Below are 24,304 nucleotides of genomic sequence, written 5' to 3'. Positions count from 1 at the left end.
AGCTCCAGTCTCCTGGGTGCAAAACCTTCCAATATCAGCAAGACTTCGATGGAGATACTGAAATTTTCTTTGCCTCTATTTCCTCATTTGTAAAAAAAAAAAAAAAAAAAAAAAAAAAAAAGGTGCCATTACAGCTCCCATTTCATAGTATTTCTGTGAGGATTAATTAAGCTAATATGTGTAAGGCCTGTAGAAATTTACATGAGAAATGGCATAACACAACAAATGTTAACCACTGTTATATCTGGATAGTTTAATGATGGTTTGCCCCAGATTTGAGACTTTTCTTTTTTTTTTTTAATGTTTACTTATTTTTGAGAGAGAGAGACAGCGTTCGAGCAGGGAAGGGAGAGAGAGGGAGATACAGAATCCGAAGCAGGCTCCAGGCTCTGAGCGGTCAGCACAGAGCCCGATGCGGGGCTCCAACCCGCGAACCACGAGATCATAACCTGAGCCGAAGTCAGATGCTTAACTGACTGAGCCACCCAGGCACCCCTGAGGAGACTTTACTACTTAAGTTCAGAATGCTTAACTGAAACCTATGAGTGTGATGATTGTATTTTATTTATTTATTATTGTTGTTTTAAGTAAGCTCAATACCCAGTGTGGGGCTTGAACTCACAACCCCAAGATCAAGAGTCACATGCTCTACTGACTGAACCAGGCTGGCACCCCTGTGATTGTACTTTATGTGTCTGTTAGTGAATGATGTGAACTAACCCCAATAATCCTTCCCTTCTCATTCTACCTTGCAAGGTCCTTCAGCGTAAGCCGTTGTACATCTATTGATTACTGTTGGACAGCTATAAAACATCTCAGTTTTTATTCACTCTCTCCTCATTTGTGCACCAGATATCATGCTGTCACTGTGGCTCTCTTTGTAACAGTATTCTGCTTGTGTCTCCAGAGACAGGGCTGAGAAAGAAGTAGAATTGTCTTAGAAACAAAGCTTTCATTGAATATTCTCAAATGCTGTGTATGTATGTGTGTGCGCATGTATGTGTGTTCTCTGTTGTTTTGTTGACTCATATCCAGCTGGTGGTCAGCTTTTCTTCCTAGACTTTCTTCCTTGGTTCCATCTGACCAATGCTTTCCCGGTTTGTGTGTTTATGGAATTTATTCGTTCCTTATCCACAAAAATCTACCTCTGTAACCTCAAAATGTATGTGGGTGTGCCTGTCAGGGACGAACAGTAGAGCGTTGTGTCTTGGAGCCAACCTATACTCCGTGCGAGGTCCCAGGACAAGAGCATTTACTCTGGGCCAAATGTCATTTACAAATACAAAAAGCTGGTCCCTTAGTTGAATGACCTCCAGACTCTCTGGGGTGAGGAAATGGGCAAGGTTGGTAGGCAGTTTCAGGTTGAACCTGTTTGGTTTCTTTTCGCTGCGGCAAGGTGACCACGGTTTAGGGTTTTGCTTTCCCTGCTCTGGAGTTTGAGAGCTTCCCTGGTGAACTTGGAGGTGAATGAGGTAACTGTCTCACTTTATCCTAACAGGGGCTGCTTTGTAACCCAGACAGCCAGTCTAGTATTCTAGCGAGCCAGGGGCATGTTCTCAAAGAGACACACGTACTCGCGAGAGCATCACCTTCCCTATGCCAAAGTACCTGGTGAGCTTCAGAATCGTAAATCAGCCGTGTGCAATGCCAACAAAGGGAACTAACCTGTGACTCAGTATTTTTAACAGAATGCAAGAACCTGCGATGTGTTTGTCTGCTCTGGGATCATCTGGAACCCTCTTTCACAACACTGGTGCTGAGAAGCATATGCTTTCTTGCCTTCCTTTCCTGTTTCTAGAACTCCTTTGATTGGCATTTTCCAGGACTACACCCCCCCTCCCTTCCTTTCTTCTCGTCTTTAGTTTTAACTTTATAGCTCCCTTTTTAAAATGCACATTATGTTCATACAATATGTGGTGTATTTAGAAATTTTATCCTGCTTTTCTTTAAACTTAGTGTATTTTGAGCATTTCCCCCATGAAATTAAACTTTTTTGGAAACATAACTCTTGATGATTATATAATATGAGAACTTATGTACTATGATTCTTTAACTGTTATTTTTTTTTTTTTTTTGACATTTGGACTGTCACTTTTCAATATTGCATTTAATTCAGATGTTGGCTAGCTCTTTTATCTGTGTGGGATGACTCCGGGCAAGTCCCCTGCTAACTATGACACAAAATTTTAAAAAGTCATATTAATTGATAAATTAATAAAAGTGTGCCATTCAGGTAGGCCTGCTGTAGGGAAGAAAAATATTTTTCCCCTATCCATCTTAGTTCTAGTGGCTGGGCCCTGCAAATCAGACTGACAAATTGATTAACAAGAGAAAAATGGAGGTTTACTAACGTGTGCATTGTACACGTGGGAGTACTCTGTGATGAGTAACTCAAAGAGAATTTATTTAGCATTTAAAAAAAAATTTTTTTTAATGTTTATTTATTTTTAAGAGACAGAGAGAGACAGAGTGAAAATGGTGGAGGGGCAGAGAGAGAGGGAGACACAGAATCCGAAACAGGCTCCAGGCTCTGAGCTGTCAGCACAGAGCTGGATGCGGGGCTTGAACCCACGAACTGTGAGATCATCACCTGAGCGGAAGTCAGAGGCTTAACTGACTGAGCCACCCAGGTGCCCCTATTTAGCATTTAAAAAAATATTTATTCATTTTTGAGAGAGAATGGGGGTGGGGCAGAGAGAGAGAACCCCAGGCAGGCTCTGCGCTTTCAGTAAGGAGCCTGACATGGGGCTCGAACCCACAAACAATGAGATCACGACCTGAGCTGAAATCAAGAGTTTGATGCCTAACCACCTGAGCCACCCACGTGCCCCTATGTAGCATCTTTTTTTTTTTAATTTTTTTTAATGTTTATTTTTGAGACAGGGGGAGACAGGGTGCGAGTGGGGGAGGAGCAGAGAGAGAGGGAGACACAGAATCCGAAACAGGCTCCAGGCTCCGAGTTGTCAGCACAGAGCCCGATGCGGGGCTTGAACCCACTAACTGTGAGATCATGACCTGAGCCAAAGTAGGATGCCCAACCAACTGAGCCACCCAGGCGCCCCCTTATGTAACATCTTAATAATAATTCTGTAGAATAATTTTGTGGAAATGTGACAAGACAAAAGAAAATGACTCTGAGCTCCTAGTGGTGGCAAATTGCAAGAAAGCAAATAAATCGGGAAACTAAGGAAGATAAAGGCTAGTTAATAAAGTTTGTTATGTAGATTTCTCTGGCATCATCTCCAGGCTGATAAGGGCCTAGGGTTGTCTCTGGGGGTTAATTTCTCTCCTCTCTGGTAGAGATGGGAAGGAGGGGAGCACCTTTACAAACTGATGCCTTGCTTTTTGGCAAATGGGGGGAAAGCAGAGAGCTTTTCGTGTATCTCTTTGTTCTCAGTGGTGCTCAGCTCAAGATAATCCTTATGCCAAGTGGCACATTTTAGGGCACGTCCTACTACACTTCACTGTGCTTAGTGCCTGTCATCTTCACTAGTGTGGGATCCTCTTCTAAGGAGACTTCTGCCTCTGAGGGCCAAACTTAACCGTCCTCATCTGAACCCATGAACCCTCCTGTACCAGTCACAACTGACAGAACCAGGTGGACATCGAGCCAAGTGCAGGCCAGAGGCAATGGTATGGGCCAGTGGGAGAGGACAGCTGGGTCAAACTGAGAAGCCATGAGAGCAGGAAGCAGTTACCTGCGGGAGGTAAAGGTGAGAAGATGCAGAGAGAGAAGTGATGAAGGAGAAAACACAGTGGGAGACAGAGAGCCTGGAGATTTGAGTTTCAAACCTGGTTCAGCCTCTTGACCTTGAGGAATTTACTTAACTCCTTCAAACCTCACTGTTCTCACCTGTAAATGGAGATAATCACACTTAGCTCATAGGCTTTGGGGGAGGATTAGAGATAGTGTGTATAGAGGGTATATGACAGAATAGGACCTCACCAAATGGTAGCTATTACTAAGCATAAAAGTATCTTTTAGAAAGGAAATAAATACAGTAGCATCTCCTAAAATCATCACTTATAATAAAGAATAAACTATATGGAGGAAGTAAAGAGTTTATACAACACAATAGCTAGATTTTAAGTTCTTAAAACATAGCCTGTTTTAATGACATGTTTATAGTCGGTACTTAGCACAGTGCCTGACAAATCTTAAGTGTTCAGTGAATGCGTATTGCCTTTAGCAAATAGCTTCAAAGCAAGATTTTTCTTGGACTCCAGTACCACTCAGATACCCAGTTGACTGAGCATTTTTACTGATTTAATCACCCTGCCATGACTTGCCTCAGTGTAACTCACTGAGCCCCTTGCATGAGGAATCACTGCTACAATTCGTTTCACTCTGAGAGGCTGGGGTTTATTAGGTCATTTTTTTTCCTTCTATTCCCTATTCCTTTTCATTCTCATTTGCTCTGTAGTTTCTACCATGTTTCACAAGCTACAAACAAAAGACCTTTCATAAAAGTAACTTCCTACTGTAACTTCTCCCCCCGAAATCTGCTGAGAAGACAAAAAACAATCACAAAAGAGATGAAAACACAAGCCAGGCTAGTTCCCCAAGTCTTTAATAGGATACTAATATTGATATTAGGTGAAAAGTTTCCCCAAGGTCCTGGAAGTAACCCTTCACTCAAGGAAGGATGAGCCAGGGAGGGAGAGGGAACATTTCCATATCAAAGAGTGTGAGGTATGTAAACACCTGTTGTTTTTGTCTTCTCAGAGCCACAACACTCGCTACTCCAGGGAGCTGGTCTTCCCAGAGCCCATAGGATTCCCATGGGAATGATGATGGGGGTAGGCATTCCATCCAATCACGACTCCCCAGCCATGTTAACGCAATGAGATTGGGCACTGACCCAAGCAAATCCAATCTTATTTATTTCAAGGGATTTGATATATGAAATATTGGGAAAGAGAGGGAGTCTCTCATTTTTATACCATGAATTATATGGTTATACGTATGATTGGTACTACCAGGAGTCATATTTTCTACACGTAGAATGCATTTATTTGTATCAGAAGAGAATTAGGTCACATAGGGGAACAGAGAAAAAAAAAAAAAAAAAGGCAGAGACAAACATAACCTGAGAGGAAAAGTGGGAAATATAATCTTGATGACATCATTTAAACACCTGAATGCAGCTGTGACTAAACCCTTTGTTTGGGAGAGTGGATCCTAAGAGTAGAAAATGAGTGCTAACGTCCCCACCTCCACCCACTTCTGGCTCCAGTCTTGGTAAGCTGGTAAAAATGTCTTATTAAAGAAAGAGGGAAGTTACTGTGCACAAATACAAGGAAGGAGGGGATGAGGAGCAGAAGTGGAAAAAGAATAATGAGAGAAGAAGATGATCCAGTCCTGTGATAGGAACCCTTCCTTACAGCTTTTCAAATTTTAACCAGATTCAAGGAAAGGTCATTAAATATCAATGTCAGTCCATTTCTGGGAGAATTTTTTTTAAAATTTTTTTACAAAGGGTATGTAGTTTTGTATGCTCATAGTTTTGTATCTATGACATATGGAGAAAGAGAGATACAGGATTTAGTTGATATTGTGAAGTCTTTGATCTTTTATAGGTCCTGAAGTTGACTGGGGACTAAACCAGTTATTTAGATCTTCAAAGGGCCAAGAGGCCTTAGCTAACATCTGAATTATAGATATGAAAAGAAAGAGGAAGATTCAAGACACACATAATAAGTGTTCCTAGGGAAGAGAGCCAATATATATATATATATATTCACAGTTGATAAAAGAAGATTCTCCTGAAAGAAGAAATCTAAATCTTCAGGTTAAAACAAGACATCAAGGAGTGGCTGAGTGGCTCAGTCAGTTGAGTGTCGGACTTCGTCTCAAGTCCATGAGTTCGAGCCCCACATTGGGCTCACTGCTGTCAATGCAGAGCCCGCTTTGGATCTTCTGTCTTTCTCTCTCTGCCCCTCTCCTGCTTGCCCACATGTGCGCATGTGTGCGCCCTCTCTCTCAAAAATAAACAAGCATTAAAAAAGAATACATCAAGAAAACAGTGATAAGATCAAGACAAGATCAAAAAGTGATCAAGGTCAAGACATCTCCTGATGAATTTCAAGTATGAAGAAAGTGTTACAAGCATCCAGGAAAGACTTGTCACCTTTAAAGAAAAATAATATATATCAGGCAAGCCTTGGATGTCTATCCACAGAGACACTAGAAACAAGGCAATGGAGCAGTGTTGCAAAGAAAAAAATATGATACAGAATTCTTAGCCTAGCCAGGATATCTTCCAAATGTAAAGCCTTGAGAAACACAATCTTAAATATGTAAGAGCTTTGTAAATTTTAGTATTAATAAAATGTTTCTGAAAAATCTACTTAAAAATAACCCTGCTATCTGAGAGAATAATCAAATTTAGAATTTATAAGTTAAGAAGCTACAATGGAGATAGATTAGCAATAAATACTGTAGTCTACTAAACAGAATTAAATAATTTAAAACTGTGGTACCCTTTGCTCCTGAATATTGTGATTATGGCTTCTGAAAGAAATATGTTTTTATTATTTTATTTTATTATTTTTAAAAATATTTATTTAAGTAATCTCTACACCAATGTGGGGCTCAAATTCATGACCTCGAGATCAAGAGTCGCACACTCTTCTGACGGAATTAGTCAGGTGCCCCTGTTTTTATTACTTTACACAATGAAAATATAAGAATAATTTGGCAATAATAGATGGAGGTAAAAAAAAAAATCCCAGAATATGCCAACTAAAAGCAAAACATTTGTAGCTGGTTCACGGTGATAGACTAAACAGACATGTTCCCCTTCCTCCCCAGGATCCTCTGAGAAGGTGGAAAAGAAGCCGAAAGACAATTCAATGTCAAGAGTGCTGGAAAGTGGAGAAAGAGCATAGACCGCAAAGTTGGAAGTATTCATGGAAGACAGAAGAGTTTGCAGGGACAAAAAAAAGTAAGTAATACCACAACCCCAAATATCAGAAGTAAGACAGATTTTTCCCTGGGGAAGCATCTGGAGAGGCTCTACGCTCAGAGACAAGAAATCTAGCACAGTGGGGACACCTGGGTGGCCCAGTCAATTAAGCAACCGCCTTCTGCTCAGGTCACAATCTCATGGTTCATGGGTTTGAGCCCGCATTGGGGACTGTGCTGACAGTGCAGAGCCTGCTTCAGATCTTCTGTCTCCCTCTCTCTCTGCCCCAACCCTGCTCTCTCTCTCTCCCCAAAATAAATAAACATTAAAAGAAAATTAAAGGGGCACCTGGGTGGCTAGGTTGAGCATCAGACTTCGGCTCAGGTCGTGATCTCACAGCTCGTGGGTTCAGGGCCCATGTCGGACTCTGTGCTGACAGCTCAGAGCCTAGAGCCTGCTTCAGATTCTGTGTCTCCCTCTCTCTCTGCCCCTCCTCTGCTTGCACTCTGTCTGTCTCTCTCTCTTTCAAATATAAAATAAACATTAAAAAATTTGTTTTAATTAAAAAAACATCCAGCACACTTGGAGAGGGGGTGACATCAGGCCAGGTCTAGCCTTTGAGGGGACTGGCAGCTTCTATTTCCTTTCCTCTTGGAGCTCTTGGAACCCAGCTACCTCTCCGAACCCAGAAACCGCTCTGTAAAAGGCACAGGCCATGTGGGAAGGCCACCTGAAGGTGCTACAGTCAACAGACCAAGCTAAACTTCCAGCCCCCAGCAAGCGCCCGAGAGTGAGCCATCTGAATGACACAGCCCTCGGCAAAGCTCAGAAGAATCCAAGTCAGCTCACCTCTCACAGAGCAGAAGCCTGACCCAGCAGAGCCCAGTCAACCCACAGAATCACTGGAAATTGTACAACCGTATGTAAGTGTTGAAAATACTGATAATGAAAGAGAATACTATAATGAATACATATTGAGAGCTGAAAAGGGAAGGAGACTTAAAAGGTATGGAAGGAATCAAGACAGCAATATACTTTAAAGTGTTAATTATAACCACCAGAAAAACAAACCCAGAAAATCTTAAGTTATTTCTGGAAAGTGGGACTACGGGTAGGAAAAATTCAGAAAGTAGTTTATATTTTTTATTATACACTCTTCTTTGTTTTTCTTTTTTTTTCTTTTGCCATGTAAGTCTACTTCCTTATGATTATTATTTTTTAATTTTTTAAATGTCTTTATTTTATTTTTGAGAGAGACAGAACACTAGTCGGGGAGTGGCAGAGAGAGAGAGAGAGGGTGACACAGAATCTGAAGCAGGCTCCAGGCTCTGAGCTGTCTGTCTGCACAGAGTCTGACGCGGGGCTCGAACTCACAGACTGTGGGATCATGACCTGAGCTGAAGTCGGATGCTTAACTCACTGAGCCACGCAGGTGCCCCTAATTCCTTATTATTTTTAAGAAACCTAGTTAGAAAGTTATATTTAATGCATAAAAATAAAGGAAAGAAATAGAACAAAATAGTTTCTTCCTTTTAAAAATTTTATCAATTTATATTATTATATATAATAAATATAAATAAGTATAATATAAAAATATTTTAAAAATCAATTTATATGTATAAAGACTGATTAGGTGAAAATACAAAACCCAACCATCTGTACACTGAAAATAAAAGATGTCAGAAAGACTAAAAATGAAAGAAGGAACAAAAGTGTAGTCAGCCAATTCAAGAAAAAGAAAGTAATGGCGAGATGTTTAATTTAAGGCAAAAAGAAATACGTAAGACAAAGAGGTTCACTTAGTAATAATTAAAGATATTTATGCACAATTAATAAGTAAACATCATGGAACTTTATACAACACATAAAGCATCAAAATATACGAAGCACAAACTTCAAGAGGTAGAATAAGAAGCAACAAAAATATAAAAACTGAACAATTAACACCCTTTTCTCAGATAGTATTAAGAAAAGCTAAGATAAAAGAGGATAAAATAATGACTAAAAGGTTAAATAGGTATGTGTTAAAGACTACGAGGGGCACCTGGGTGGCTTAGTCAGTTAAGCGTCTGACTCTTGGTTTCAGCTCAGGTCACAGTCTCATGGTTTGTGACATCAAGAGCCCCGTGTCGAGATCAGCACTGACACTGTGTGGCCTACTTGGGATTCTCTCTCTTCCTCTCTTTCCATCCCTCCCCGACTCATGCACGCACATGCGCTCTCTCTCAAAATATATAAATAAACATTGAAAAAAAAGATTATGAAAAAATAGAAGAAACTTTTCTTGCTCTTAACAAGAGTTTAGGGAAAGGGGCAAGGAGATGATAAACTTTGCATTTATACATCTTTAGTATATTGTCATACTTCATATAGCAAACATTTATACATTATTGTTGAAATATGAAAAACATCAAATAGAGAAAATTTAGAACAGTTTATAAACCTGGGTACATTTTCAAACACATTTTCTTTGAAAACATTAAGAAATTATTACTGTGGTTTACTGTAAATATTGCACAAAGAACACCTCAAAAATATCCCCAAAGAAGAGAGTACGGCCTGTTTTTTTCTTCTGACAGCAATATAATTTAAAAAATCTAATAAAAAAGATAATTAGCAATAAAAGTGACTGGGCAAAGCAAAGCTCAACAGATTGGAAATTTTATGATGATCAGTAGAAAAGAATAAAATAGTAGCAATAATAATGATAATAATGGAAATAGTAATAATACAGATCAAAACACATGAGGCAAAATATACCAAGAGGAAACTTCATGACCTCCAATGCCTTCATTCCTTATCAAGGAAAAGGAAGAATTTTTCAATAAGTAAACAACAAAAAAGTTGTTTAAAGAATGACAAGAATATTCCAACGAAAGAATAGCAACGAAGCAAATGAACTAGAAAACATGTTACATAACTAACCAGTTCTTAGAACACAAGAACTAAACAAAACCTACCCCAGGAAGTGTAATAAATGTACTTAGGCCATCATGGGAAAAATTGGAGAAAGCATAAATACACAGAAAACAAGGAAGGAGGAAAATCCAGACCGGCCCCACCATTCCACCTGCTAGTCTGTAACTCATGGTAAGGACTCCATTTCTTCAGGTGCTTCATTTGTGAGAGTTACAGTTCAGGAGACTCTGGAAAATGCTGAGCAGTGAGTGGAGAGTAAAACAATAGCCATATTGATATGAAGTCCTAGGGGCAGGATGTTTCTGTGGTAGTGCTTAAGATTAAGAGACACACAATAGTTAGTAAACTAAGAAAACCTGACTTCCAGCAACAGGTTTTGTTATGGAGAAAGACGAAATCCTCATCTGATTGGCTGTCCATCAACCAGATGCTCAGGCACCATTTGAAATGGTGGATGAAGCTACAATTGATGTGATCAGCAGTAGACAAGAGGCATCTGCTCAAAGTCAAACAGAAAACTGTGCTACTTCTTTATTCTAGAGTATGATGTCATTATCGTATTCTTATGTTGGGAAAATATGATTTAATTCAGCCACATCTTCGTAGGTTTTCCTGAACATCACTTTTATTTCTCTATAGGAGATAAATTATCTGGTATATGTGCATAAGCAAAGTGCATTTCTTTTGGTTTTCTTTCATTAAGTTCAATGGTCACAGTAGTAAAAATCAGCAAGAAAAAGAATCCATTCTAAGAAAATGCTACTTTTTCCTGTAAGTAGTGTGCTCATTCAACTTTTTATAATTTCATTAGGGTTAACAACAACAACATTTATATGCCTTTCTTCACAAAATAAAAATCAAGGTTTTCTTTGTATCATTATTAAAACTAAGGTTTAATTCATAATCTTCTGTGTGTGTATATAGGTCTATGAAAGAAAAAAACACGTAAGGGAAATTGATTCTAGAATCTGGATAGTCGTTCCTACATATTATGGATCTTCATGTTCAAATACATTTCTAGTTTAAATTCCAAGTATTTTGGTTATTTAGAATTTAGAATTTTGGGGCACCTCCCGGCTCAGTCGATAGAGCATGCAACTCTTGATCTTACGGTTATGAGTTCAAGCCTCATGTTGGGTGTAAAGATTACTTAAAAATAAAATCTAAAAAAAAAATTATTTAAAATTTCATTAGTAATTATGTTAGAGTATTGGGCTCTGAAAATGTGCTCTATATACTTTCCACTCTTAAGTTTTCTCAATAGTTTCTTTCTTGCCTGATAATAAATTCCACTGACACTGGAAAGGTATCCATGTGAAAGGTATAACATTCAATATGCAGCTATTGGGGTGCCCAGGTGGCTCAGTCTGTTAAGCGTCCAACTTCAGCTCAGGTCATGATCTCACGGTTTGTGGGTTTGAGCCCTGCATTGGGCTCTGTGCTGACAGCTCAGAGCCTGGAGCTGCTTCGGATTCTGTGTCTCTCTCTCTCTCTCTCTCTCTCTCTCCCTGCCCCTCCCCAACTTGCACTCTTTCTCTCAAAAATAAATGGACATTAAAAAAAATTTTTTTAATGCAGCTATTAAGGTACTTTGTTCATTTTATTATCATAGCCTCCATAATCTACCTTATTTGTTTCCTGTGTGATTTATGAAAGACTGAAAAACATATTTTAAAATATCCTATATGTCAATATTATATCTATTAATTTCTGTTTTGGTTATTATATATTTTGACACAACCTTATTCACAGTTCAAAGGAATATGAAGTATAACCTTTATTAACATATTCGACAGTGGCTTCCTTTCAGGAGTAGAACTGGGTCCATGGCCAGAGCAAATGCAGAACTACACTTTTAACTTTATAATATTCTGTATTATCTCTGCTTCCCAACCCTGTCCATGTTGTTTCTATTTTTCAAAGATAAAGAAATAAGCAAAATATAAAATAAAGTAAAATAAAACAGTCATTTGTATCTTAATGCTTTTACCTCTACGCTGCATGATATTGGTATGATATTTCTTGCTTTATGTATTTATTCTTTGCATAGGATTGCCTGATAAATATTTGGCCATCTTACAGTTTATATCAGAAACTACAGGATCATCCAATGTTACAAAATTTGTTACTATAGGGGTCCCTGGGTGGCTCAGTCTGTTGAGAGTCTGACGTTGGCTCAGGTCATGATCTTGCAGTTGGTGAGTTCGAGCCCCACATCAGGCTTGCTGCTCTCAGCACTTAGTTGGTTCGGATCTTCTGTCCTCCTCTCTTTCTGTCCATCCCCTGCTCATATTCTCTCTCTCAAAAATAAATAAAACATTAAAAACAAATTTTAAAAAAAGGAAAGAAAATTTGTTACTATAACATTATATTGTTAAACAAGGAGGCCGTCGGATTGAAGTGGCTCTCAAGCCCTGTGGCCTGCACAAGCAAACCAAAACCTAATCCTGGAAATACTTCAAGGTACAAAATTGAAACCTAAGGACAGCCAATCACAGCCAAGTAGGCTTTCCGATATAACCAATCAATGATTTCCTTTCTTTGCCTTTGCACTCTATGTAAGTCTTTCCCTGAGCTTCCTGATGGAGCGTCCCTAAATACTTCTTGTTTGGCACTGACAGATTTGAATTGATTTTTGCTCAAATGAACTCTTAAATTTTTTTATATACCTCAAGTCATCTTTTAACAATATTAATAAGTCCAATAAGTCTTTTATATTTATTTATTTTTGAGAGAGACAGAGACAGAGAGACAGAGTGTGAGTGGGGGAGGGGGCAGAGAGAGAGACAGAGACAGAGACAGAATCTGAAGCAGGATCGAGACTCTGAGCTGTCAGCACAGAGAGCGACCTGGGACTCAAATCCACAAACTGCGAGATCATGACCTGAGCTGAAGTGGGACATTTAATAGACTGAGCCTCCCAGATGCCCCTAATGTTTATTTATTTCTGAGAGAGAGAGTGAGCCAGGGAGGGGCAGAGAGAGAGGGAGACAGAGGAACTGACAACAGAGAGCCCAATGCAGGGTCTGAACCCACGAACTGTGAGATCATGACCTGTGCCCAAGTCGAATGCTTAACTGACTGGGCCACCCAGGCACCCCTATTCTTTATTTTTTTAAGAACGACCCCTATAGTTCTAAAAGAACCTTTTTTTTTTTTTTTAGTAGGCTCCATACCCAATGTGGGGCTTAAACTCACAATATTCAGGTCAGCGGTTGCATGCTGTACCCACGGAGCCAGCAAGGCACTCCTCCAGTACATCTTTTAAAAAGCAGTACATGCTAGAGGGCATTCAATACAATTCAGAAAACTAGGAAAAGAAAGACACTGTCTTAATCATGTTACCTTTACTCTTTTCTGTCACTTAATTTTAGGGTGTCCCTAGAAATACCATAGAGTTGGAGATGGATGCTGTCTTCTGATTCAGTCTGGGAATCTTTATCTTTTCATAGGAAGTTTAACCTATTTATACTCATTGTTATAACTAATATGGCGATCTTTCTGGTTATTTTCAGGCGATTCAAACAAAGCTGCATTTCTGTAAATGACAAAGCCAAAAGAGATATGGAGCCCTACTTAACTCTCCAACTCTATTCAAGATAAAAGGTATAGACTTTTGCATTTCTTAAACAATGGGTTCCCTTACCTTTACTACTCTAATAATCCAGGGGGTTGTTACTTAAAAATTTTTATATCATGTGTCTTTTCCTTCAATAGCTCCATGAATACAGGTACAAAAATTCTTCTTAAAATATTAGCAAAGAGAATTCAACACTTAAGGATAATATATCATCACAAAGATATGCAAGAGTGGCCTAGCAGTCAAAAAATGAATCAATGTAACTCACTGTATTAACAACAATGCAAAGAGGAAAAATACTGTATGAACATTTCAAAAAATGCAAAAAAGGGCACATGTTTGATCTTGTATTACAGTCCCACTAACACCTGAAGCTCTGTTTTTTGTTTGTTTTTAGTCTATTTTCTCTCTGTTGTTCAGTTGGGTAATGTCTTTTTTTTTTTTTTAATGTTTATTTTTGAGAGAGAGAGAGAGCACAAGCAGAGGAAGGGCAGAGACAGAGGGGGACAAGAGGATCCAAAGCTGGCTCCACACTGACAGCAGATGAAGGGCTCAAACTTGTGAACTGTGAGATCATGATCTGAGCTAAAGTCAGCCACTTAACCATCTGAGCCACCCAGGCGCCCCCAGTTGGGTGATTTCTTTTGTTCTATCTTGAAGTTCACTGAGTGTTCAGTTCATCTCCATCCTGCTATTGAGCCCTTCTGTGAGTTTTTTTTTTTTTTTTCATTTTGGTTATTGTATATTTCAGCATTCCCCGGCTAAAATAACAATACAGGAAGGAAAAGATTGTAACCCGCAAGGACTAAAGGTATAGGATGGGAGGCAGACAATAGATATCCAGGAATGTTCACAATGGGGAAAACTTATAAAGGAGTTTTCACTACCTTAGCAAAAAAGCTGGGTCCGCTCCCAGTTTTTGGCACAGCAAGATGTCAAGGAGAAGTAAGATGATTCTGTCTATAGAAACTGAGAGAATCAGGACTCATACGCACCAGGTAAGGTCCTATAGAACACGGGTATCATACGCAGAGCCGGGGAAATGTACACTTTTTATCTTGGGAAGTGATCCCAGTGGTGGGAGGCACTGAAAAGAGTGAAATAGGGTGACAATTGCATTTTCACTGTTCTGGGAAATTGGAGTTTAATCTTGCTGGAACGTCTTTGAGGAGTCATATATAATTCAACTCAGAATTGTTCACTGGAAGGACAGAAGAAGAGAATATTCATCAATAAGCTCCCTACCCCAACGTCCAAGGTTGTCCTGTGGCATGCTACGTCTCTGTACTTCCAACTTGCATGGGTTTCCCAATGGCCAGGCAGCAACTCGCTGGTGGCTGCAGATATTGAAGCACTTATGAGCAAAAATCATGATGTATTCATAATCCTGAAGATCCCTCTGGCCTTAAAATTCCATGACCCCAGTTATATCTTCCCACTGACCATCCAACCACACCAAATGGTAACCCAGGTCAAATGTTTGCACTTTAAAACAGTTTCCTTAGGAAATCTAAAACACGGAACTTACAATGATTCCTTTTCCAATGTATTTTTACCAAAAGAATAATCTCTGGGAAGAAAATCTAATGGTGTTACTTTTCTATTTCATGTAGTCAAAAATACCTAGAGTTTGAAGTACTAGAAAATAAGTTATGAGTCTGAATATAGACTCTTACCAGACTGGGTAACAGCAAAGACAATTTAAGCAAAAACACAAATAAATGAAACATATGGTAAGGACCCTTTTAACGCAATTTCCCCAAAACTTTTTATGTTGAATACTTTTAAACTTACAGAAAAGTTAGAAGAATATTTCTGTGTGTGTGTGTGTGTTTAAGTAATTTCTACACCCAGTGTGGGGCTCAAACTTAATGCCATCAGTCAAGATCAAGAATCTGAGTGCTGTACGGCCTGTGCCAGCCAGGCGCCCATCCAAAACCTGCAGGGATAGCTCAAAGATCTCCCTGGTACCCATTCCCTTGATTCACGAATGCCTAACATTCGGCCACTACTGCTTCCTCTCTCTTTCTCCGTCTGTCTCTCTGGATCATTTCTCTGAATCATTTGAAAGTAACTCGCAGACATCACTGCACTATATTCCTAACCACTTAATCCCTAACTCCTAAGAAAAAGGACCTTTTCCTGCATATACCATGATCATATACAAGAAGTTTAACATTGGTATAATGCCATCTAATAATCATTTACTATGAAAATATTCAAAATAACAGCAATAGAGGAGGAGAAAATATTTTCTACCCATCTTAGGTTCCCCAGCTGGGACCCAGTAAATTAGACTGGCCAAAGACAGATCAACAAAAGAAGAACAAAGAGAAATTTATTAACATGTATGCTGCTCGTGTCTGCATGGGAGCACCTACCATGAGTAGTCCAGAAGGGTGATTAAAACTCAGGCTCATGTACCATCTTAGGCTAAAAAAGGAAAAGTAGCTTTGGCTTTTGGGCAGGGAAGGCAAGTTGTGAGAAGGTTACCTTAAACTATGGTAAACTAGGGTTGTTTAGTAAGGTTTGTGATGCAGATTTAGGTCAGCACTTTCTCCTTGGATAAGAATTGGAAGAGACTTCCTCTTCCTGCTATGGGAAGGGAGAGGCATCTTTACAAATGGAAATTTCCATTTCTTTTACAGAAGGAAAACTTGTGCCTCATTTTTCAAGCTTTTCCTGCCTCTGCTATTAGCTCAAAGGATCCACCCCAATATATGCCTCTGTTGGCCTCTATTGTGACAGAGTCACAGCCAAAAATCCTATTTCCCCAATTGTTCCAAAAACACTCTTTTTTTTTTTAATTTTTTTTTTTAACATTTTTATTTATTTTTGAGACAGGGAGAGACAGAGCATGAACAGGGGAGGGTCAGAGAGAGGGAGACACAGAATCCGAAACAGGCTCCAGGCTCTGAGCCGTCAGCACAGAGCCCGACGTGGGGCTTGAACTCACGGACTGTGAGATCATGACCTGAGCCGAAGTCGGCCGCTTAACCGACTGAGCCACCCAGGCGCCCCCAAAAACACTCTTTATAGATTTTTTTTTCCTCTTTTTAATCCATGACCCAATTTAACATCATGTACTGCTTTTAATGGTCACGTAGCTTTTGTTTCCCTTAATCTTAGTGTACTGCCTTTTCCCCTCCTTTTTTTTTTTAAGTTTATTTATTTATTTTGAGAGAGAGCCTACATGGTACACACACAAGTGGGGGAGGGGCAGAAAGCAAGAGGGAGAGAGAGAATCCAAAGTAAGATACAACATGTAAAGAGTTCAGGCCTATTGTTTTATATGATGCATCAGAATTAAACTAAGATTAATCGCTTCAACTGAAGTGTTGGGTGTTCAGCATCTTTTAGTGGACTCCTATGTTTTTTTGACTTGTTCCCATGCACCTTTATTTGTTTTTTAAGTTTATTTATTTATGTTGACAGAGAGCACCCAAGCATGAGCAGGGAAGGGGTAGAGGAGGGGGGGGAGGGTGGGGAAGAATCCCAAGCAGGCTCCTCATTGTCAGCTCCGAGCCCATAGCTGGAAGTAGGGCTTGATCCCACTAACCAGGAGATGATGACCTGAGCCGAAATCAAGAGTTGGTCACTTAACCAACTGAGCTACCTGGCGACCCTACACGCACTTAAGTGTTTAAAAAACACTTTCTTAATTGCTGCACCAATAAGATGACAGTGATCCAGGCCCACCCTTTTGCTTTTCCTACTCCAAACCTGAAGTCAACCAGGGAATCCATCCCTTTCAGAGGGAATAGATTTTGGATTACTGTGTTTTAATGTATGGCATTTGTATGCTGCAAAAAAAAAAAAAAAGTAGTGCTGGATAGGCTGGAGAACTGTGATGATTTATGTCATGATCTACTTTCTCCAGCAGGTGTCAATTACATTATAGTTGCTAATTATGGAAATAATCTCTAACAATTGGTTTTAAAAAAGATTAGCGTCAGCCCTGTTAAATTAATTAAACAAGGAGGCCATTAGGCTGAGGCGGCTTTAATGCCTTAGTGGCCTACTTAAGCAAACAAAACTAACACCTGAAATACCTAAGGTTAAGAAATCAAAAACTTAAAGACAACCAATCACAAACAGCCAACTACGCTTTAAGCTGTAGCCAATCAAATAATTTCCTTACTTTGCTTCTGTCTTTATAAAAGTCTTGTCCCAGCTCCTGTGGGTGAAAAACTCCTAAGAACTCCCAGTTTGGCACTGTCTGATTCAAATCCGTTTTTGCTCAAATAAACTTAAAATTTTTAATATGCTTCAGTTTATCTCTTAACAGCCTTAACGTCGCCTGTGTAACTTTGACAAAATACTTGCTCACAGGTTTGATATAGATTATTCAAAGTTATGAGATTCAGAGGACATATGTAAAAAACAGTTTGTATTCTGGGGTGCTTGAGTGGCTCAGTTGGTTAAGTGTCCAACTGTGGTGCAGGCCATGATCTCAAGATTTGTGAGTTCAAGTCCCGCATTGGACTCTGCTGTCAGCACACAGCCTGCTTTGGATCCTCTATCTCCCTCTTTCTGCCTTCTTCCCTTTCCCTCTCAAAAATGAATAAACATTAAAAAAAGGTTTTTTTTGAGAGACGGAGAGAGACACAGCATGAGTGGGGTAGGGGCTGAGAGCGAGGGAGACACAGAATCTGAGGCAGGCTACAGGCTCTGAGCTGTCCTCACAGAGCCCGATGTGGGGATGTGGGGCTAGAACCCACGGAACATGAGATCATGACCTGAGCTGAAGTCGGAGGTTTAACTGAGCCACCCAGGTGTCCCTCAAAAATAAATAAACATTTAAAAAAAAATTTTGAAAATAATTTGTATTCCAAATGAATGATCTTATTTTATGATCTTGAAATTTTCTTCTAAGTCAATGTTACATGATTTTGCAGTGAATGGCAGTGACCCCTACTGGGATTGGTCATGTAATCATTCACTTAATTGAATGATTCATTGACTATGACACTTAGGACAATTATTTCTGCTACATTATGATATTCTCTGTGTAATGCAGTGACTGAGCTGTACCTAATGCATGAGAAATCCCTAAGTGCTGAGTCATGAGAGCAACTGTACAAACTCTTGTTTATACATGATTTTAGTAGTGTGAATATTTAAGTAGTTAACAAAATGTTTCAGACATTTGCCCATTTACCCAGTTTACTTTTGTCTTTCTTGGGGAAGGGGGATGGGAAGCTATTGATTTCTTACTGCATGGAGGAATTAGGAGAACACTCTAATGACACCATTGCTGGATACACATATGGCGTCTTTTCAGTCTGAAAACTTTTTAAGCTTTTTAGAAGATTTGTCTCTGTTAGAGATACTGATGAATCTAAGATCCCCCTCTTTTAAAATCCACTTACACTTGAAAAGGGTATGTTTTTGTTTGTTTTACGTAAAATAAACATAAAATTTATGATGTTAACCACTTTTAGTTGTGCAGTTCAGTGGCATTAAGGGCATTCACACTGTGGTGCAAAGAAGAAGGTGTGGCTTGAAGTGGTGGTCTTTGTTCGGATTCTGTCAGTCACAGGGGGAAGACTGCTAGAACATACTTTATTATGGTTTACATACAGCAAAGACAGGAGTCCAGGTACATAGCATCCCATCCAAATTGGTAGGTACTACTTTAATGTGAACAAATACTACGTATAAAATAAGGAAAACTTTAAATATAGAAATAACTTTTAACTGTATAAACCAACATAGAAATAGACAACAAAATCTTTTTGAATCTAATACATAAATGGATAAATGATATAAACAATTCATAAAATATAATAGTGATCCTAGTAACATGAATAACAAAAGAGCAAAAACTTTTGTGTTTTTTTTTTTTTTAACATTTGTTTATTCTTGAGCGTGAGCAGGGGAGGGGCAGAGAGACAGGGAGACACAGAATCGGAAGCAGGCTCCAGGCTCTGAGCTGTCAGCACAGAGCCCGATGTGGGGCTCAAACTCAAGAACTGTGAGATCATGACCTGAGCTGCAGTCAGACACTTAACCAGCTGAGCTACCCAGGCACCCCAACTTTTGTACTTAATTATATGTCAAGCACTGTTTCGACCAAGAAGCACTTCATTTCTATTAAGTTACTTAATCATCATAACAACCCTGTGAAGTAGACACTTGTGTATCAGAGAAGCTGTGTGGTGTTAAGAACATTGCTTCTGGAACCAGAATTCATAACCTGGGCTTCAATTCTGGTCTGCTATTTACTTGCTATGTGGTCCTGGGAGAGTTCCTTCACCTCTCTGTGCCTTAGTTTCATTTTTAGAAAAATGGGGACTGTGCCAATCATAGTACCTACCTTACAGGATTGTTGGGAAGATTAAATAAATCGCTATTTATAAAACACTTGAAAACGTGAACCGGATCTGTCTGATTTCAAAGCTCTTAACCACTCCACTATGCACTATGCTGTTCTACTCGCTCAGTGCACAAATATTTACTGAAAGCAATGCTAGGCACCATGCTAGGTGCTAGGAAAGCCCCAAATCTTTCCCATCCTAAAACTTACAATAGGAAAACTTGTTCAGCCTCAACATACTCAAAAAATAAAAACGAAAACTGTTCACTGCTAAAAGCCAGTATCGACATGAGTTTACTGAGGTAATATTCTCATGTACAATAAAGGAATATGAACTTAGCACAGTTACTTTAGCAAAAAATCCAGACAATGGTATTTAAAGTCATAAAAATATTTGCATCATTTATTCCATGAACCTCAAAGAAAAAATCCAAAATGTAAAACCATATTTACAAAGGTGTTTGTTATAGTATCATTTATTAAAGGAAAAGAAAAAAAACCCAGAGAGTTTATCAACAGGGAAATTTAAAAAAAAAAATTTTTTTTACGATTATTTATTTTTGAGAGACACTAGTGGGGGAGAGGCAGAGAGAGAGAGGGGGAGACACAGAATCCAAAGCAGGGTCCAGGCTCTGAGCTGTCAGCACAGAGCCCAATGCGGGGCTTGAACTCACAAACCATGAGATCACGACCTGAGCCAAAGTCAGATGCCTAACCAATTGAGCCACCCAGGCGCCCCCAACAGGGAAATTTTAAATAAATTATAATGCAGCCACTTATAGCGGTGTCATGCAGTATAAGAAAATTCAACAGAATAATTGTGGCAGGCAGAATAGTGATTCCCCAAAGACATCCATATCCTATCCCCAGAATCTCTGACTATGATAGGTTACACATGACAAGAGGGAATGAAGGTGGCTAATCAGATGACTTTAAAATCGGGAGATTGTTTCAGATTATCCAGATGAGCCTAATGGAATCACGTGAGTTCTTAAAAATGGAAGAGGGGGGCAGAAGGGTCAGTGTCAGAGATATGTTGTGAGAAATATTTGATCCGTGTAGCTGGCTTTGAAAATGGAAAAAGGGGCCATCAACCAAGGAATGTGCCCCAAGGAATGTGGGCAGCCTCTAGAAGCTAGAAAAGGCAAGGAATTAGATTGTCCCCTAGAGCTTCCAAAAAGGAATGTAGCCCTGCCAACCTTTTGATTTTAGCCCAGTGAGACCCATTTTGGACTTCAGACCTCCAGAACTGTAAGATAATACATTTGTGTTTTTTTAAGCTACAAAATTTGTGACAATTTGTTACAATAGCAGTGAGAAATTAATATAAAAATCTTGGGTGAGAAGGCGTCTAAAGTTTGCTCTGTGCTCCTAGGCTGCACCCCAACTGCCTTTTCAAAGGCATCATCCTTAGATCATCATCCTTGATCTAAGCCATGAGCTTTAACAGAGGCTTGGAAGAGGGGAGATGGGGGGTGGAGGTATGGCGGGCTCCTGGCCTCCAACTGAATTTTCTGATAAACCCTCCAGTTTCCTTCCTTTAAGATAACTATCCTTAATTTGACAGATCATTTGGCTTTTCAAATTCTGGCAGGCTTCAGACTACCAAATATACAATTTTGGATTTCCTCCTGGAAACAAAAAGGACATCTGTAAGGAAAGCTATATGATTTCTTCCCCCTTTCTTTTCAGATGGCCCTCCTTCAGTTAAATCTGTCTTACCGTAGCCCCTTTCCAAAGGCTAAAGATGTATCTAACAGCTGGAATTTTTCCTACCGATGTCACAAATGCTGCAGTCCCAGTATACAAAAATCCCGGTTTAACCAATAGTTCTCCTACTGTGAGCCAGGGATGCCCAACTTCCCAGCAGAGGCCAGTGGCACCCCCCAGCCTACCCCCAAACCCACCCAATTCCATATGTAAGATCTGTTGCCTGACACACTCTATTCCCTAATGCCAAATTCTGTATGGATTAGGATTCAACTAAAAACGTACGTTAACATACAGGGGCGCCTGGCGGGCCCAGTTGGAAGGACATGAGACTCTTGACCTTGGGGTCATGAGTTCCACCCCCATGTTGGGTGTAGAAATTACTTAAATAAAAACTTAAAAAAATAGAAATAGGGGCGCCTGGGTGGCGCAGTCGGTTAAGCGTCCGACTTCAGCCAGGTCACGATCTCGCGGTCCGGGAGTTTGAGCCCCGCGTCGGGCTCTGGGCTGATGGCTCAGAGCCTGGAGCCTGTTTCCGATTCTGTGTCTCCCTCTCTCTCTGCCCCTCCCCCGTTCATGCTCTGTCTCTCTCTGTCCCAAAAATAAAAATAAACGTTGAAAAAAAAAATTAAAAAAAAAAATAGAAATAAAAATTAAAACATATATTAATTCAAACTATCTTTAAAAAAACAAAAAGAACCTATCTTAAAGGACTTTGATAATAATAGAGGTGACATTACAAATCAGTATGAGGAAGGTTCCTTCAATAGGATATTGATTTTTAATAAATAGCATTTCTAATAAATCCTGCCAAAACAACTGATTAGCCACATGTAAATTTTAAAAACCAAAAGTAGGCCTTACCTCATAAGCATATACAAAAAGTGAATTCCAGGTGAACTACAAACCTAAATGTAAAAAGAAACATTTTTATTTATTTATTTATTTTAAGATTTTGGTTTTGGGGCGCCTGGGTGGCTCAGTCGGTTAAGCGTCCGACTTTGGCTCGGGTCATGATCTCATGGTTCGTGGGTTTGAGCCCTGTGCTGGGCTCTGTGCTGATAGCTCAGAGCCTGGACCCTACTTTGGATTCTGTGTCTCCCTTTCTCTCTCTGCTCCTCCCCAACTCACACTGTCTCTCTCTCTCAAAAATAAATACACATTAAAAAGGAAAAAAAAAAGATTTTATTTTTAAATGATCTCTACACCCAATGTGGGGCTGGAACTCACAACACCAAGATCAAGAGTCACATGCTGTACCACTGAGCCAGCCAGGCATCACAAAAAGAAAAACTGAAAAATTTTTGAACTTAAAAATAGAGAAGAATTTCTTACTTAAGATATAAAAAATCATAAACTTTCAGAAAAGAGTGATACATTTAATTACATTAAAAATCTTCATTCCAGGGGCGCCTGGGTGGTTCAGTCGGTTAAGCATCCGACTTCAGCTCAGGTCATGATCTCGCGGTCCATGAGTTCGAGCCCTGCATCGGGCTCTGGGCTGATGGCTCAGAGCCTGGAGCCTGCTTCGGATTCTGTGTCTCCCTCTCTCTCTGCCCCTCCCCCGTTCATGCTCTGTCTCTCTCTGTCTCAAAAATAAATAAACGTTAAAAAAATTTTAAAAATAAAATAAAATAAAAATCTTCATTCTGTTCAACAAAAAGATATATATATATATATTTTGTTATTTATTAATTAATTTATGTATTTATTGAGCAGCAGGCAAAAGTTTTTTAGAGTATTTACAGAGAGAGGACATTCAAAAGTGAATGCCCCTTATTTTTTCAAAACTTTTAAAAAGTTTATTTATTTTGAGACAGAGAGAGGGAGGGAGGGTTAGAGATGGAGAGAGAGAATCCTAAGCAGACTCTTCACTGTCAGTGTGGAGCCAGATGCAGGGCTTGAATCAACACACTGTGAGATCATGACCTGAGACGAAATCAAGAATCAGACACTTAACCAACTGAGCCAACCAGGCGCCCCTAAAAATAAATATTTTAAAAGTAAAAAAATTAAATGAGTCACACATGAGATAAGATCAATTCAATATATTTAGCTAACAAAGAATCAGTACACAGAATACATTGAGAAACAAATCTCAGAAATTAACCAGAAAAAGACAAATAATGCAACAGAAAATTGAACAAAAGCCATCAATGAAGAATTCGCAGATGGGAATGGACGGTGGCCAGCTGGGGACGCAGCTGCCCCAGTGCAATGGCTGATGAGCTAACTGAAGAACAGATTACTGACGTCAAGAAGCCTTCTCCCAATTTGACAGAGATGATCACGGCACCATCGCAACAAAGGAACTTGGAACTTGGAACAGTCAAGAGGTCACTGAGTCAGAACCCAGCAGAAGCTGAATTGCAGGATGTGATCAACAAAGCGGACGTTGACAATAATGGCACCATTGACTTCCCAGAATTTTTGACTGCGATGGCTAGGCAAATGAAAGACACAGACAGTAAAGAAGGAATCGTGAGGCATTCTGAGTCTGACAAGGATGGCACTGGTTACCTCAATGTGCAGAACTCCATTTTGTCATGACACACTGGGGAGAAAAACTAACAGATGAAGAAGTAGATGAAATGATCAAGAAGCACCTACTGATGGAGATGGATAAGCCGACTATGAAGAATTCATACAGATGATGACTGCAGAATGAAGACCTACTTTGAACTTTTTTCTAAGATTTCATTTTTTTTTAAATTTTTTTTTTAACGTTTATTTATTTTTGAGACAGAGAGAGACAGAGCATGAACAGGGGAGGGTCAGAGAGAGAGGGAGACACAGAATCTGAAATGGGTTCCAGGCTCTGAGCTGTCAGCACAGAGCCCGACGCGGGGCTCGAACTCACGGACCGTG

At 39.5% G+C, this 24,304-nt stretch overlaps 1 pseudogene; it reads left to right on the top strand.

The window, feature by feature from the left end:
* Positions 1-23,653: 23,653 nt before the first annotated feature.
* On the top strand, positions 23,654-24,104 carry LOC124517560 (calmodulin-1-like; annotated as a pseudogene).
* Positions 24,105-24,304: the final 200 nt, after the last annotated feature.

Source organism: Lynx rufus, unplaced genomic scaffold (assembly GCF_022079265.1).
Source record: "Lynx rufus isolate CCGP_SWC_20201006 ecotype Redwood Valley unplaced genomic scaffold, mLynRuf1.p SCAF_22, whole genome shotgun sequence".
Taxonomy (NCBI): Eukaryota; Metazoa; Chordata; class Mammalia; order Carnivora; family Felidae; genus Lynx; species Lynx rufus.
This window is presented reverse-complemented; position numbering and strand designations above follow the sequence as displayed.